The following is a 14614-nucleotide window of genomic DNA, read 5'->3' as shown; positions in this document are numbered from 1 at the left end:
GCCTCTGCCTCTGCCTCTGCCTCTGCCTCTGCCTCTGCCTCTGCCTCTGCCTCTGCCTCTGCCTCTGCCTCTGCCTCTGCCTCTGCCTCCCAAGTCCTTAGATTAAAGGTGTGTGCCACCATATTCCATTGTATGGACATATATACCTGTTGTGTTTTATAAAAAGAAAAAGAAACCAGGGGTATATTTGGCTGAGACACAATATGGTGTAGGGGGAAGGGGGTGTCACAGCAAGCCCATGCTGAGGCATCCCTTCCCCCTGAGGTACCAGCCATATGACAGGTATAGTCTGGAATAGAGTTTATTTAGGGTATAGGGAGGGAAGTTGAGGGGGTAGTTTATTTGGTTAGATAGTATAGGTGATGGGTTTCTCACAGGAGCGTGGGTCTTCACCACTCCAAAGGCCACACAGCAAAGTCTTTCCCAAGCAGGTGTGCTGACTTTACCATAGCCTTATAGACAGAGGCCCCCTCTCCTAGTCTTTCTCTGCCCATACCTCTAGCTTCCCTCCAGGACCCCAACATCCCAAGGCCAGATGCAATTAAAACAAAATTGCATGTACCAGGTTGAGACAGGAAGCTGGATTTTTAGGCGTGGGTAATCTGTCTGCAGCCCTCTCCATCCTTTCCTTCTGTAAGGGGAGGTCAACAGCCAACAGGACAGGCTGGGGTGATCTTTCGGAAGCAGACACAGCAGAACTCCTGAAGGTGGGGACAGTATGGCCTGAAGAATGTACAATGTTTGCATTTCATGTGGGTAAGTAAGCAGGAAAGAAAAACGAGCAGATCTTATTTGAAGTGTTTTATAAAAAGTTTCCAAACTGGATCACAGTATGTTCACTATAGTCCATGCCCACCATGAAGGAATGACCCTTCTGTTACTCCGTACTCTCTCCACAATGGGCATTTCTTAAACTGTAGCCACTCTAGTAAATGAGAAGCCTGATTCCCTGTGGTCTTTGTGGTATTTCCTGATGACAAATAATGTTATGTGTTTTCTTGGATGTTCATTGTCCATTCATATTCCATTCAAATATGTGAAGTATCTGTTCAAACCTTCTGCCCAGTTTGCTGATTGTGTATTTATTTGTATGACTGAGTCATGGGCTTTTTTTTTTTTTTTTTACACACACATTATGGGTATAAGAAAAATCTTTGTCAGAAAAATGCACTGAAAATATTTTCTCTCAATCTGTCATTTGTTCATTTCCTCCATGGTGCCTTAAAAAGAACAGATGCTTTTAATTTCAGGGAAGTTGACTATATTGATGGTTTTGAGGTTTATCTTGAATTGTGTGCATGTCAGGGTGTACGTGTGAGTGACGGGACCCAAGGAAGCCAAAAGAGGATGTCTGAAGCAAGAGTCACAGGCCCCTGTGAGCCACTCATCATGGCTGCTGGGACCAGAACTCTGACCTCTGGAAAAGTAGCACATGCTCTCCAGCACTGAGTCATCTCTCCAACCCCACATTTACTGAGGTTTTTGCCTGTCCTTAATTTATGGTTTTGATGTTCTAGATTCCCAGATGAAGAATCTTTGCCTATCCTAAAGTCACAATGACAGTCTCATATTAGATTGTTCCTGAAGGCTTTATAGTTTTAACATCTATATTTGGTTTGGTCTAATGCACTTTCCAACACTGTGATAAAAATAAGCCATAAGTAACTTAGGAAGGAATGGGTTTATTTGGTTCATATCTCCAGATCAGAGCCCATCTTTGAGGGAAGTCAGGGTAGGACCTTAAACAGGAACCTGATGCAGAAAATACAGACAAAAGTTGCTCACTGACTTTCTTGCAGGCTGAGCCTCAGCTAGATTCCTTATACAACCCAGGACCCCCTGCTTAGGGATGGTACCACCCGCAGTGGGCTGAGCCCTGCTACACTAATTATCAACCAAGACAATTCCCAGGCATGTTCACAGGCCAATCTGATCCAGACAAGGGTTTGTGATCTAGTTTAATCTTTGCGTATATGGGAAAATTAGGTCTCTTCTTTTCCCCACATGAGCATCCAGCTGCCCCAGGACCATTTGTTGAAAAGATTATCCTTTCTCCCTCGAATTGCCTTGGCATTGTAGTTGAAAATCAATTGACCACATATGTGAGGGTCTGCGCCTGCACTCTGCTCTGTTTGGGTCATGTCTGTTTCAGCTGATGCCAGTGTCTTAACGTCCTGCTTGCAGCAGCTGGAGCGTGAGCCTCCAATCAGGAAGCATAAACCCTCCTTTTAAATTGTTTTTTAGCTATTCTTTGTCCTTCCTGTTTTATATGAAATTTCAAATACCATTTTAAAAGCTAGTTAGAAGTACCGTAGATTTCATTGTGTTGACTTTGCCAGGAAAATAAAAAGAAGCTTACACGAGATCCAGAGATGAAAACTTAGATGCAAACTGGAGGTTGGTTAGCTCTGTGCAGCGATGGGGAAAATGGCCTATTACTGAGACACAACGTTACCCTGTCAGTAAATGACGCTTTGCACAGAGCTGTGATCACCACCAGCCTCCCACTCCTTGGATCTGTTTGTTTTGTTTGGGAGAGGAATATCTTTTAGACACATATGTCATGATTTTGAATTGTTAATCGAAAAGACAATCAACCTTCAAAAATCCTGTCTCTACTGCTCTGTCTTTTACCAAATACTGGCTCCTAGCTTGGGTGCGCAGTTGGAGTCTTCTCCTTCTGGGGAAGGAGTCCTGGACCACATACTGTGACCTTCAGGGGTGTGATCAGAGCAACACTACAATTGACATGAAGGTAGAGGAGACAGAGCTCTGTGCCAGCAGTGAGAGCTGCAATGAATAGCACCTTCCATGAGACTTAAGGGAAGGGATGCACAAAAGAGACCAAGGCCACCTTCAGGACTCTAAAATCAGATGATCACGATAATTTCATATTCACCCTGTACTGGCTATTTTTGTGTCAACTTGACACAGCTGGAGTTATCACAGAGAAAGGAGCTTCAATTGAGGAAATGCCTCCATGAGATCCAACTGTAAGGCATTTTCTCAATTAGTGATCAAGGGGGAAAGGCCCCTTGTGGGTGGGACCATCCCTGGGCTGGTAGTCTTGGGTTCTATAAAAGAGTAGGCTGAGCAAGCCAGGGGAGGCAAGCCAGTAAAGAACATCCCTCCATGGCCTCTGCATCAGCTCCTGCTCCCTGACCTGCTTGAGTTCCAGTCCTGACTTCCTTTGGTGATGAACAGCAGCATGGAAGTGTAAGCTGAATAAACCCTTTCCTCCCCAACTTGCTTCTTGGTCATCATGTTTGTGCAGGAATAGAAACCCTGACTAAGACACATCCCCATCAGATGGACACCCGTTTGTTGACCCTGAGAATGGATGCCCAGTTTGACAAAAACAAGAAATCTGGATCAAGACTTTTGCTAGCACTCACCGTTCTTGAAATGAAACTTTAAAGAATAACTATCCCTTCCCATCATCTTCCAACCTCAATTCCTGTTCTGAAACACAGACCAAGCCAGCTAAGTACCATGTAATAGCCAGGAGATTCTGTCTACATCCTCCTCCAGGGTACAAAATGATTCTGTTCACTGTTGGCTGAACAAGTCCCATCGAGAGATGTAGCCCCAGTGTAGAATCTAAGACCATGTGAGCAAGGCAGTGCCCTCAGACTTGACAACAGGCTTGAGGGAACCAGGCTACCGTGGTTGAGTGACTCAGCTCAGCCATGGCACTCATCAAAACCTCACTGAAACCCAGCAGACGCTAGGTTTTCCTGACACTGGGAAATGCTACCCAGAGTCCAGCACTGACCCTGTAAATGTTCCTTTATTTATTTATTTTTCACTAGGAGTGCAGTCTCCACTCATCTGTTTATGCATGGGTCAGGGCCAGAGGTTGAGGCATCTTCTGTCTCTCTTCACCTTACTTTTCAGATCGGGACTCTTATGGTTTTAGTTTCCTTTCTTTTGCTGTGATAAAGATACTCTGGTACCAAGCCACTTAGGGGACAAAAAACTAATTGTAACTCAGAATTCCAGGTCATAGGTCCATTAATGTGAGGAACTCACAATGACAGGAGCTCAAGAAAGCTAGTCACATCAAAAGCACAGAGAGAAATGGATTCCTGGATTCCTGGATGCCTGCCTGTAATCAGCTCAATTTCTCTACTCTTACACAGTTCTGGACCACCTGCCTAGGGAATGGTGTTTCCCATGGTGGCTGGATTTTTATACATCAATTCACTTAACCCACAAGTCCATGCAGTATAGACAAGCCCTCTGTGATGTTTATATATATATGCTCAGCCCAGGAGTGGCACTATTAGAAGGTGTGGCCCTAATGGAGTAGGTGTGGCCTTGTTGGAGTAGGTGTGTCACTGTGGGTGTGGGCTTTAAGACCCTTGTTCTAGCTGCCTGGAAGTCAGTCTTCTACTAGCAGACTTCAGATGAAGATGTAGAACTTTCAGCTCTGCCTGCACTATGTCTGCCTGGATGCTGCCATGCTCCTGCCTTGATAATGGACTGAACTCCTGAACCTGTAAGCCAGCCACAATTAAATGTTGTCCTTCGAAGACTTGCCTTGGTCATGGTGTCTATTCACAGCAGGAAAACCCTAACTAAGGCACCCTCATTGAGAATCTATTGCTAGGTGATCCTACGTTGTGTTAAGTTGACAGTGAAAACTTAGCCATCACATTCACTGAACCTTAAACTCTGTCTTCCCCAAAGCTTGTGGGGTATGGTACATGACTCTATACCTGGCTTTTACATGGGTGCTGGGAATCTGAACTGGGTTCCTTATGTTCTCAATACAAGCACTTTACACAGTGAACCATCTTCACTGACTTGCAAATATTCCTCTTGCCAAGACAGTTCTGAATGTCCCTGTCCCTGCAGACAGGAAGCATCTCTATTCATGTCCTTTTTCAGGGAGCCATACCTCATACGGCAAAGCCTTACTCTCATCCAGAAAATGCTACTGTGGCTGAAATCATCCCATCATATGCCACCAGGAAGATACAAGAAAAGATACTGTCTCCTGGCTCTAAGGGCCATCTCTTTCAAAGGATCTTTTTACTTGTGAGATTTCACATACCTGGGCTCCATGAGCTAAAACAAGGAAAAAACAGACTCAAGAGGGGTGGTACCATTGTCTCCTAGGGTAGAAGAGGATCCCCAGCTGGATAAGACATCTTCAGCTTCAAAGGGGTATGAAGAGATTCGATTTGTAAAATCAGACTTCAGATAATGAGAATAAGACCAGTGTGAACAAAATTCTTTCTTCTGCTGAATGAAATTAAGAAAGGTGCACCTCCCTTTCACATGCCGGATGAAGCGCCGCTTTAAACAGAGGCAACTCCGCTCTGTTCAAAGTCTCAAGCCTCCCAATGTTATGGTTTGAATTATTTCCCCAAGCTGCAAATTGAAGCCAGTGGCTTGTCGGCGTGCTAACGGTGCATCCAAAGGCCAGGTGGCAAGTGGCGAAGCATTGCTTTCTTCTCAATCATGTCTTTGCATTGTATCCACTACATCCCTACATCGAGTGATAACTAGAGCCCAGACAAAGAAGATGTGGGAACCTGAAGAGCCATCAGCTTTCAGAAGTAGCAGGACAGAAACTAATGGAAAAGTTCCAGCAGGTAGCATACCGGCAACAACAAAAGACACTGCAATGACCTGAAGGAGAGCTAGCTTGAGCCTAGCAGAAGCTGAAATGAAGATGGTGACTTCCTAAGGGCTGAAGGAATTGTAGCAAATGATCCAGAACATGAGTTTTAAACCATAACCAGGGGCTGGGGAATCAGCTGGTTGTATTAAGTGCTTGCCTCACGAGCATGAAGACTTGAGTTCTCCTCACCCCCAGTGTTAGCATTCCTTCTCGGCTCTGCCCAACACTAGCTCAGTCAGTAGAGAATGATACTCTTAATCTCAGGGTCATGGGTTCAAACCCCACGTTGGGTGAGGCCTAGAAGGAATGCTAACATCTAGGACCTACATAAAAATCCATCTAGCGAACATACTTGTATGTTCTGGGAGGTAGAAAAACCCAGACTCCTAGAGCTCACCAGCCAGCTTGCCTGGCCAACATGGTTAGCTCCAGGTACCAGTGAAAGAGCCTGACCCTAAAACCAAGGTGGACAGTTCTTAAAAATGACATTAAGGCTTCCATGTATGTACACATGTATGTATACATGCACCCACACACACGTGCACAAATACATACATTTGCACACACATACACACAGAGAGAGAAAGAGAGAGAGAGACACAGACACACAACCACTTCTCCTGCTGTCAACTTATTGAGTCAGTGCATTCTTCAGGCGGCAGCAGACCATCTGTTTCTCTCTGGAAGACCTGGGGATCAGTCATGATAGATTGTGGTGTATGGATCTAGCTGGGAAGGAACAATCCCATGGGGAATCCCTCTCATAGTCCCAGGACTACAGAGCAGAATCAGGAATCCCTTAGGGACAGAAAGGGTAAAGACCTAGCTGACCTCGTAGCTGCTAAGACCTGTAAGAAGCTGGCTATTTCCTTCTCCCTGATCCCTTACCCATGACCCCATCCCCAGTTGTCAAGTCTAGACCCAGAAACCATTCCCCAGTTTTAAAAGGGCAGGTAAATATGAATCCAATTCAAGGAACTGAGACATGGCACCATGGAACAATGAAGAGGCTGGAGATTCCCAGGACCCACCAGTATCAAGAAAGTCAATGGATAAGCCAGTCCTGCCCCAGGGGAGCCCTTGGCAACTGTGAAAGCCCCCATTAGCTGCTGTGAGCCTGGTGGGAAGGGGTGGGAAGAAGGTGGCCATGGTAAGGTCCAGGTAGGTTTTGTGGCTTTTGCGCACAAAGGCAGAGAATGGGAAGATAACAGGGCCAGGATGAAGGTGGCAGGTGGCTCTGGAAATTGTCACAGCATGACCCAGGGTAAGGGGAGGGCCTCAGAGGAAATGACATCTCAGCATACTGGACTTTCCAGTCACAATAAAGAGTAGTGCTGTGCTCAGCCCATGAACAGGTATTAGAGACAGACGAGGGACCAAGCTGAGGCTCATCAGTAGCACTCCATGGAGTGTGAGCGTGCTGCAGACAACCGTTATATAGTCAAATGCCCACTGCGCCTTAATAAACCCCTGGAGAAAAAAAATCCCAGGCTTCATTTCTGAGCTAAAAGGCTTGTGCTTCTCAGCTGGGACAGCAATCCTCAAAGCCTCCCTAGGGGGACTCATGCAGCCCTCGGACTCAGACAACAGGCTGTCTGGGTTGAGAATAAGGTAGTCCCAGCTTCATCCCCAGAAGGAGGTCTTCGTGATCCCTAAGGGAGGTGCCTCCAAGAGGGAAGCAGAAGGTGGGATGAAAGGTCAGTAATGGGAACAGGCCTCTTGTGTCCCTGAAAGAAAACCCCTCACTTAAGGGAAGCAGGGCATGCAAACCTTTGGCACCCAACAGTCCTTATGGCATTTCCTCATGGGAATGGCACCATGGTATAAAGTAACATAGAGAAATGGTGGTCTGTGACCAGATGACCACTGGGGGGAAACAACAACAGGGATGATGATGATGATGATGATGATGATGATGATGGGAGGTAAGGAAGGAGGGGTGTTAGAGAAGCAATGCATATCAGAAGCAAGAGAAGGGAAATGTACAAAGGGAAAAGAAACAGGAAGCTATCGGGACAACCTCTTACTCAGAGAGACACAGAAAAGCAAAAGAACAAATGGCTCCTTGGGAAGAACACGAATCCCAGTGGCTCGAGGTGCCCTGGGAGCGCTTATGATCACCCTCCTCAGGACACAGCACTCTGGACAGCTGTGGTCTCCATTTCAGGTCCAGGGCTCTGTCATCTCTCTTCAGCACATGCAAGAGCCATGAGCAACAATTCCTGGAGCATAATAAGGAAGAGCCATAAAAAACAACAGACAAAAGGGAGGTGATGGCACATGCCACCCATGGTTCTAGCATGTGTTGTCCTCCACAGCCTCCTAGGTTTAACACCTGATCCCTAGATGGTGGTGCTGTTTGTTTCCATCTAGGAGGTAGAAACTTATGGAGGATATAGGTCACTGCAGGGGTGCCTTAGGGTATGGTAGCCCAGTCTCATTTCTGGTCCTCTCTCTGCTTCCTGACTGTAGCGGCAACATGACCAGCTGTCTGCTGCTCTCTCTGCCCTGCTATGAAGTCCTATGATGCCCTTTGACCATAAGCCAGAATAAACCTTTAATGCTCTAAATTGCTTTCTGTCAGGTCTTTTGTGACAAGAAGGGTCACAAATACAGCATCTATGATCAAGAACCTACCACAGGCAGCCCCTTGGCTGTCTGGCATGCGCTCGCGCTCGTGCACACACACACACACACACACACACCTCCAACTCAGACAACAATGTACGTTAAGGGCTTTGAAACCAGAGAATCAAGCTTTGGATCCCATCTTGATTAGTCCACAACCTTGGGAGAGTTCGTTTAAAGTTTATATAACTGTTCCCGAATCAGTAGAACAAGGACACCGTCCCCATTCAGAGCCTGGAGAGGACTGAACAAACAATGCAGTTGCAGGCTCCGCACAATGCCCAGCACCCAGCAAGTATCCAGTAGGTGTTGTTTGCAAAGGTTTCCTCCACACCCTTCTTTGAAACCTCCAGCTAACATTACCAGCTCAAGTTTTCTCAAAGGGAAACAGCCCTGAGTCATCCCTAAGTCCCTACACCCTGCTTCAGACTCAAGATCCCCAGGGGAACAGTCATCCCTACACCTCAATAGCCCACCACCTACAGGCTAACTGGTAAATTTATCTGCCACCAACACAGCCCTACTAAATGAGGGAGGGAGAAGCTGAGGAAGGAAAATTTTAAGAGGGGGGTGGATCTACAAAGCCTGAGGAGCAGAGTTCCAGCCTTAGTGTTTTCTGCTTCCCCAGTCTGTGGACAACCTACAGCTACCCCGGGCATCCTGGGTCCGTGGAAAGGAAAGGAGGTGATGGGGGGGGGGGGTCCTAGGCTGAGCCTGAGGACCAACCATTGCTGGGCCTGCATGGTGACTCTGAGGAAGATGGCCACACACTCTGGGACCCCACTGCTCCCAGTGCTACCACTTGGGTAAAATTGGAGGAGCCCAGAGTACTACTTAGTGTCTCCCCGCATATTATCAGGGCCCCCTCCACCCATCCTTTAACGCCTCGCCTCTTCGCATCCCTGTTCCTATAAGAGAGTAAGAAGCTTCGAGAAAGCCTCTGCACTTACCAACCAGCTCCGTTCTTTCTCCCACTCAACAGTCAGCGGCAAAGACCACTCCCTCCCACACGCCAGTCACTCCCTTTGCACACCGAGCTCCTGCTTGTCAGCTTCGGCTCAGCCTCTCACTCCCTGCTGCCTCCCTGCACCGCACCACCACCATGCTCTTTTTTAATCTCTGTGTTCAGCCCAGGGCCTGCATCAGAGACCCTGAGCTCACCGCTCCCACCTCCAGTCAGATAGCTCTGAAAGAAGGGGGCCACACACAGCTGCCCTGAATCACAGCCAGACTCAGCTGTTTTCTGAATGATTGATGACGGTGGCTTTGACTTCTCAGTGTGAATCACTGGTTCTAATTCACTACACGGCCCCTTCATCCCATGGCTTCTCCATGTTCAAGCCCTTCATTACATCCTTCCCTGGGCGGTCCAAGCTCTGGCCCTGACCGTGCCTGGGCATGTCAGAAGCCCTCCCATATCTGTTGTATTAACAAATGAATGCATGGATGAATGATGTCTATGTCGGGATACACACACATCCTCCCTCCTTCCTAACACAGTATACACACTTATCACAAGCTTCCTAATTAGAGGTCCTTAGAGTTTTCTCTCTGAAGAGTCAATACTTTAAACTATGAGCTTTCTGAAGTATCTTTGTTGCTGTGGGATTCCCTAGGAGCAAGTCGTGTGCCCCAACTTCATTCCCCATCTGGGAAAGCCATAGAGAAAGGACTGAGCTGAGTGGCCTCTGTCTCCTCCTATGCCCCGACCCCCACCCCCAACACCTCTCTGTTCTATTGTCTAAGGACGGGTCACTGACAGGAATGATTCTATGGACTGGAGCAAGTGCTGCCTGCCCCACCCCACCAAGCTTAGTTGTGGTGGTGGAGATGATGAGAGCTGTCTTTCGTATCCAAAGAACGTCTTCTCTTTCTTGAAGCGGAAAGCCGGGTCCTGCTGCTGTCCCACAGCTGACCCTGGCCTGGCAGCTCTGTTCTGCACTTATCCATGAAAGGTTAAAGCACTCGAGTGTGCCTGGGGGGAAGAGAGGGGACTTTATAACATGAGAGGCCACAGGTAGACAGCTAGAAGGTACTGGAATGGCAAACATGATAGACAGGAGCCAAGGAGGCCAGCCCTACAACCACAGCTGTAAATCAGCACCCAGTGAGGCACTTTAAATGGCTATGCTATTTTACTTGTGTTAAGTGATCTGTAATCATATGAGCCGTGTGTCACCACAAAACTGGATCCAACAGTGGACTCTGGGCACTAAGTAATAGAGAAGGAACAACTACAAAACCCATCTCTACCCAAAAATGGTAGTTCCTCCCAGGTGGATCTTTACAGATACTGCCATGTGTCCCTTGCCCCAGCAGAGTAAGAGCCAAGTCCAAGGTTGACCCTTCCTGGCAAGAGAATTCCTGGGAAAGGTTTCTGCCTTTGTTGCTTTCAACATCATTAAAACAGCCACCCTACAGCGGAACCTGGGCTCTAAGAACAACAGCCCTTGGGAGAAACATTTATTGGGCACCAACCACACACGCTTGCTAAACCTTTAACACCCCCATACTGCAGAGAGGGAATGGGATGGTTTTAACTGTCAACTTGGCACAACCTAGAATTACCTAGAAAGAGAGTCTCAATGAGGTGCTGGGTTTGCCCCTGGGCATGTCTCTGGAGATTGTCTTGATTGAGGTGGGAAGACCCACCCACTGTGGGTGACACCATTCCCTAGGGCTGGGTCTTGAAAGCTATCAAAGTAGAAAATGTGCAGTGAGCAAAAGCAGGCATGCATTCTTTGTCCTGTTCCTGCTTATGGACACAATGTAGCCAGCTCTTTCCAGCTTCTGCCTCTGTGATTGCCTGTAGCCTGGAACTGTGCGCTGAAGTAAACCTCTTCTTCCCTAAGTGGTTTTTTTTTTTTTTAAGGATAGTTTAGCACAGCCACAGACATGAAATCAGGATCGGAAGGGGCAGCAATTAGCCCCTTTATGGAGGTCCTGAGAGTACTCTGAAGAGCGGTGGCTAGCTGTGAATAGAACTGAGATTTGTTCCAGCAGCTAAGCAGTCCCACTTTCAAAACATGGACGAGAGTCATCTCAGTCTATTTGCACCCGAGATCAACACATCTCCGGACTCCAAGGGAGGGGGAGGCAGCCTCTGCCTCCTGTCTGAAGGCTGTCCCTACCCTCTATCTAATCCATTAAGTAACCAGACTCATTTTGTTAATGCCTCAATCTTGATATTGAAATACTTGTGTCACTCAAGCCCTGGCCCCGATCGCGTGTCAACCCAACCCATTCTCCACCCCCAGCTCCACTACAGGCCATGCAATGCTCACCTGCTGATTGAAATAATGCAATTAAGGGATATAGAAAATCCATTCTGCGTAGTGCCATCTGCATGCACGCCTGACAGCTAATTTGATTGGTGCTCTGTAATCAATAAAGCACTCATGCAGTAGCCAGGAAATTTACCTTTTTTTTTTCCTACACCATTTATAAGCAAAAAAACAAACAAACAAACAAAAAAAAATCACTCCCTGCTCTGCTTCTACCAGCGCCTAGAACTCAGAGAGGAGGCTCTAGGAAAATGAGCACATGAAACACACAGGATGGGTGGATGGATGGATGGATGGATGGATGGATGGATGGATGGATGGATGGAATTCTTCTGAGCTAGAAAATGATAGTCCTATTGCCCAGCCTAGATAGTTAGGTGGCACCAAGCAGTCTCCATCATGGAACAGTGTCTGCATCCAGATTCTTCTATTAGATTTGAGGATTTGGAAACCAGCTTCTGGGTGAATGGATAGATGGAATCGTAGGTAGATAAATGAATGGACAGATTATTAAGTGTTCTATAAGAATATGAACTAGCAAGAAAGTTAGAGGAGAAAAAAAAAAGGAAAAAACTGATGGTTAATTTCATTTGTTAACTAGATGAGACCCAACATCACCTGAGAGATGGGCCTCTGGGCATGCCCGTGACAAATTATCTTGGTTAAGTTAGTTGAGGTAAGAAGACACACCCACGGTGGGTGGCACCATCCCCCAGGCAGAGATCTTGAATTGTAGAAAAATAGAAAAAATACTCAGAACACTAGCACACGTCCATAGCTCTGTTTCCTGGTTGTGGATGTAGTGTGACCAGCTTCTAGCTCCTACCACCTTTGACCTTCCCACCTTAATGGACTGTACCCTGCGACTGTAAGCTAAGTTAAACCCTTTCTCCCTGAGTTGATTTGGTGAAGTATTTTTGTTACACCAATGAGAAAAGTAAGGCAGGAGGTGAAGCAAAGGCTGGAGTGAATGGAAGAGGACCCTTTAGAACAACTGTCTATATAAGCCTCTGTTGGTGACACAGTCCTTGTTGATAATGGCCATGAATCTTAGGTGTGACTCCCTGAAAGCAGAGCCAAAGGTAGGGATTAGGTTTTGTGTGTTGTTGTTGTTGTAACAAACATTCTCTGGAAAAAGGATGTAGGAGTGGGGGAGTCGGATGCAGCCACAGCTAGAGTCTGGACCCATCCTCTAAAGCACAAGCTGCCCCACAGTTGACTTTATCTTGAGTAGCTGGACCTGGACTGCCCTCCTCCCACTGGGGTAGGAAAGTGGCAACACTCCCTGGGCAAAGTAGGTCCCATCTTTCAGAAGGCAAAACGTGGAGAATTGCAGCAGCCACTGAGCCATGGGATGGGAACACTAGCTGGAGACAGGAGGGAGTCAACAAAGCTACCCACAGCATCCCCCTCACCACATAGGAACTGTAGTGCTCTCTGACCTCTAGGCTATCCACACAGCATAAAAAGCAACTTCATAATCTAAATACAGACACAGGCAGTCCGCCTGGTGGCTGGTCCACCTGATACAGAGAAGCAAGCAGGGCTGCACTGTGGGGGCTGCTAAGCAGCTGAACATCAGAGGGAGACATACCCAGCTACTGTCAGAAGTGTCTCCTCATGATCCCCAAGTCCCAGTTTCCCAATAGCACCAGGGACACCTGCTGAGCACAGCCATTCCCTACTTCAAGGCAGATGTTAAAGAAAAAGGAAAAAAAAAACCCTACATTCCCCCCAAACTATAGAGGGATGCTATATAAGGTAACAAAAGCTATTTTCAAGGCCAATGACAGAGACATAGAGATGGGAGAGGAAACTTCAGAAGCATGGACAGTAGGCATGGTCAGGAGTGATACAAGGTTGGTGCCCAGAGAGTAGTTGATTGATATAAAGCACCCAACATGTTGAACAATAGGTCCCTCGGCCCTCAGAGAGACCCGCAGAAGGGCCCTTTCATTGCCAAACCAGATAAACATGAGGGAGGGTCTGGGAGATGGCTCCCGCAGGTAAAGGTAAAGGTTGCAAAGCCTGAAGAGTTCAGTGTTTAGAATCCACATAGTAAAAGGAGAGACCCAGCTCCCCAAAGTTGTCCTCTGACCTCCACAGGCATGCCATAGCACATACACGCATACAATAAAGTAAGAAGTTAATAAATGTATAGAAGAAATAACGAAAAGAAGCTCCTGAAAACCAGGCTGTTTCCTCCTCTAAGGAGCATGAGCATAGAGAGGGGGTCTCTCTTCCCTCCAATGATGTAAAGCAGAGGCCACGCAGGTTCTTCAGTCTGTGCACAGCAAGGCCGAGTGTGCAGACAGGGCACTGCCTAAACAGCAGGAGTCACACAGCTGAGATCAAAGGCAGAGGGCTGAGCAGAAACATCTCAAGTGGATTGAGCATCATCCTGTGGAAAGTCATCCCTCCCGGGGCATGCTTCCTTTGTTGCCTTCAGGTTCTCTCAGATTTGCAAGGGAAATATTTGAATATTCTTTTCACTTAAGGGCAAAACCAGAGCCTGTTAAGAGAAGCATCCCTGCCAGGAAGCAGCACATCAGAGACAGAAAAAGCCCCGGGAGCACAGCTTAGACTTGAGGGGTCCTGATTGGGATGGGAGAGACCCTAGACATGAAGCAGTCGTCGCTCTTGCTCCTGGTGAGGTGTTGAGGATAAGGAAGGCAAAGACCATGGTCCAGGGGCAGGTCAGTGATTGTACATGTCTAGAACCCAGGAACTTGGATAGTACCTTTCTAGAAAATCAGAGTGTCTAGAGAAGGCACCTGCCATTGGCTGGTAGAAAATCAGTACTCTAAACCACGTAGAACACTGGGGTTCTGGCGTGGGGCCTTGAAAAGCAAAGACATTAGAGCCTAAGTCCAGTTCACTTATGGGTTCACGGATGGACTGACTCTACGGTTCATGCCTTCTGTGACTTTGGGGAAAGTTACTTTATTTCTCTGTACTTCTGTTTCCCTAACTGTGCAAAGAAAGAAAGAAAGGAAGGAAGGAAGGAAGGAAGGAAGGAAGGAAGGAAGGAAGGAAGAAAGAAAGAAAGAAAGAAAGAAAGAAAGAAAGA

The sequence above is a fragment of the Mus caroli genome, chromosome 11, assembly GCF_900094665.2.
Source record: "Mus caroli chromosome 11, CAROLI_EIJ_v1.1, whole genome shotgun sequence".
NCBI lineage: Eukaryota > Metazoa > Chordata > Mammalia > Rodentia > Muridae > Mus > Mus caroli.
The sequence above is the reverse complement of the archived record's forward strand: the minus strand, read 5'-3'. Positions refer to the sequence as shown.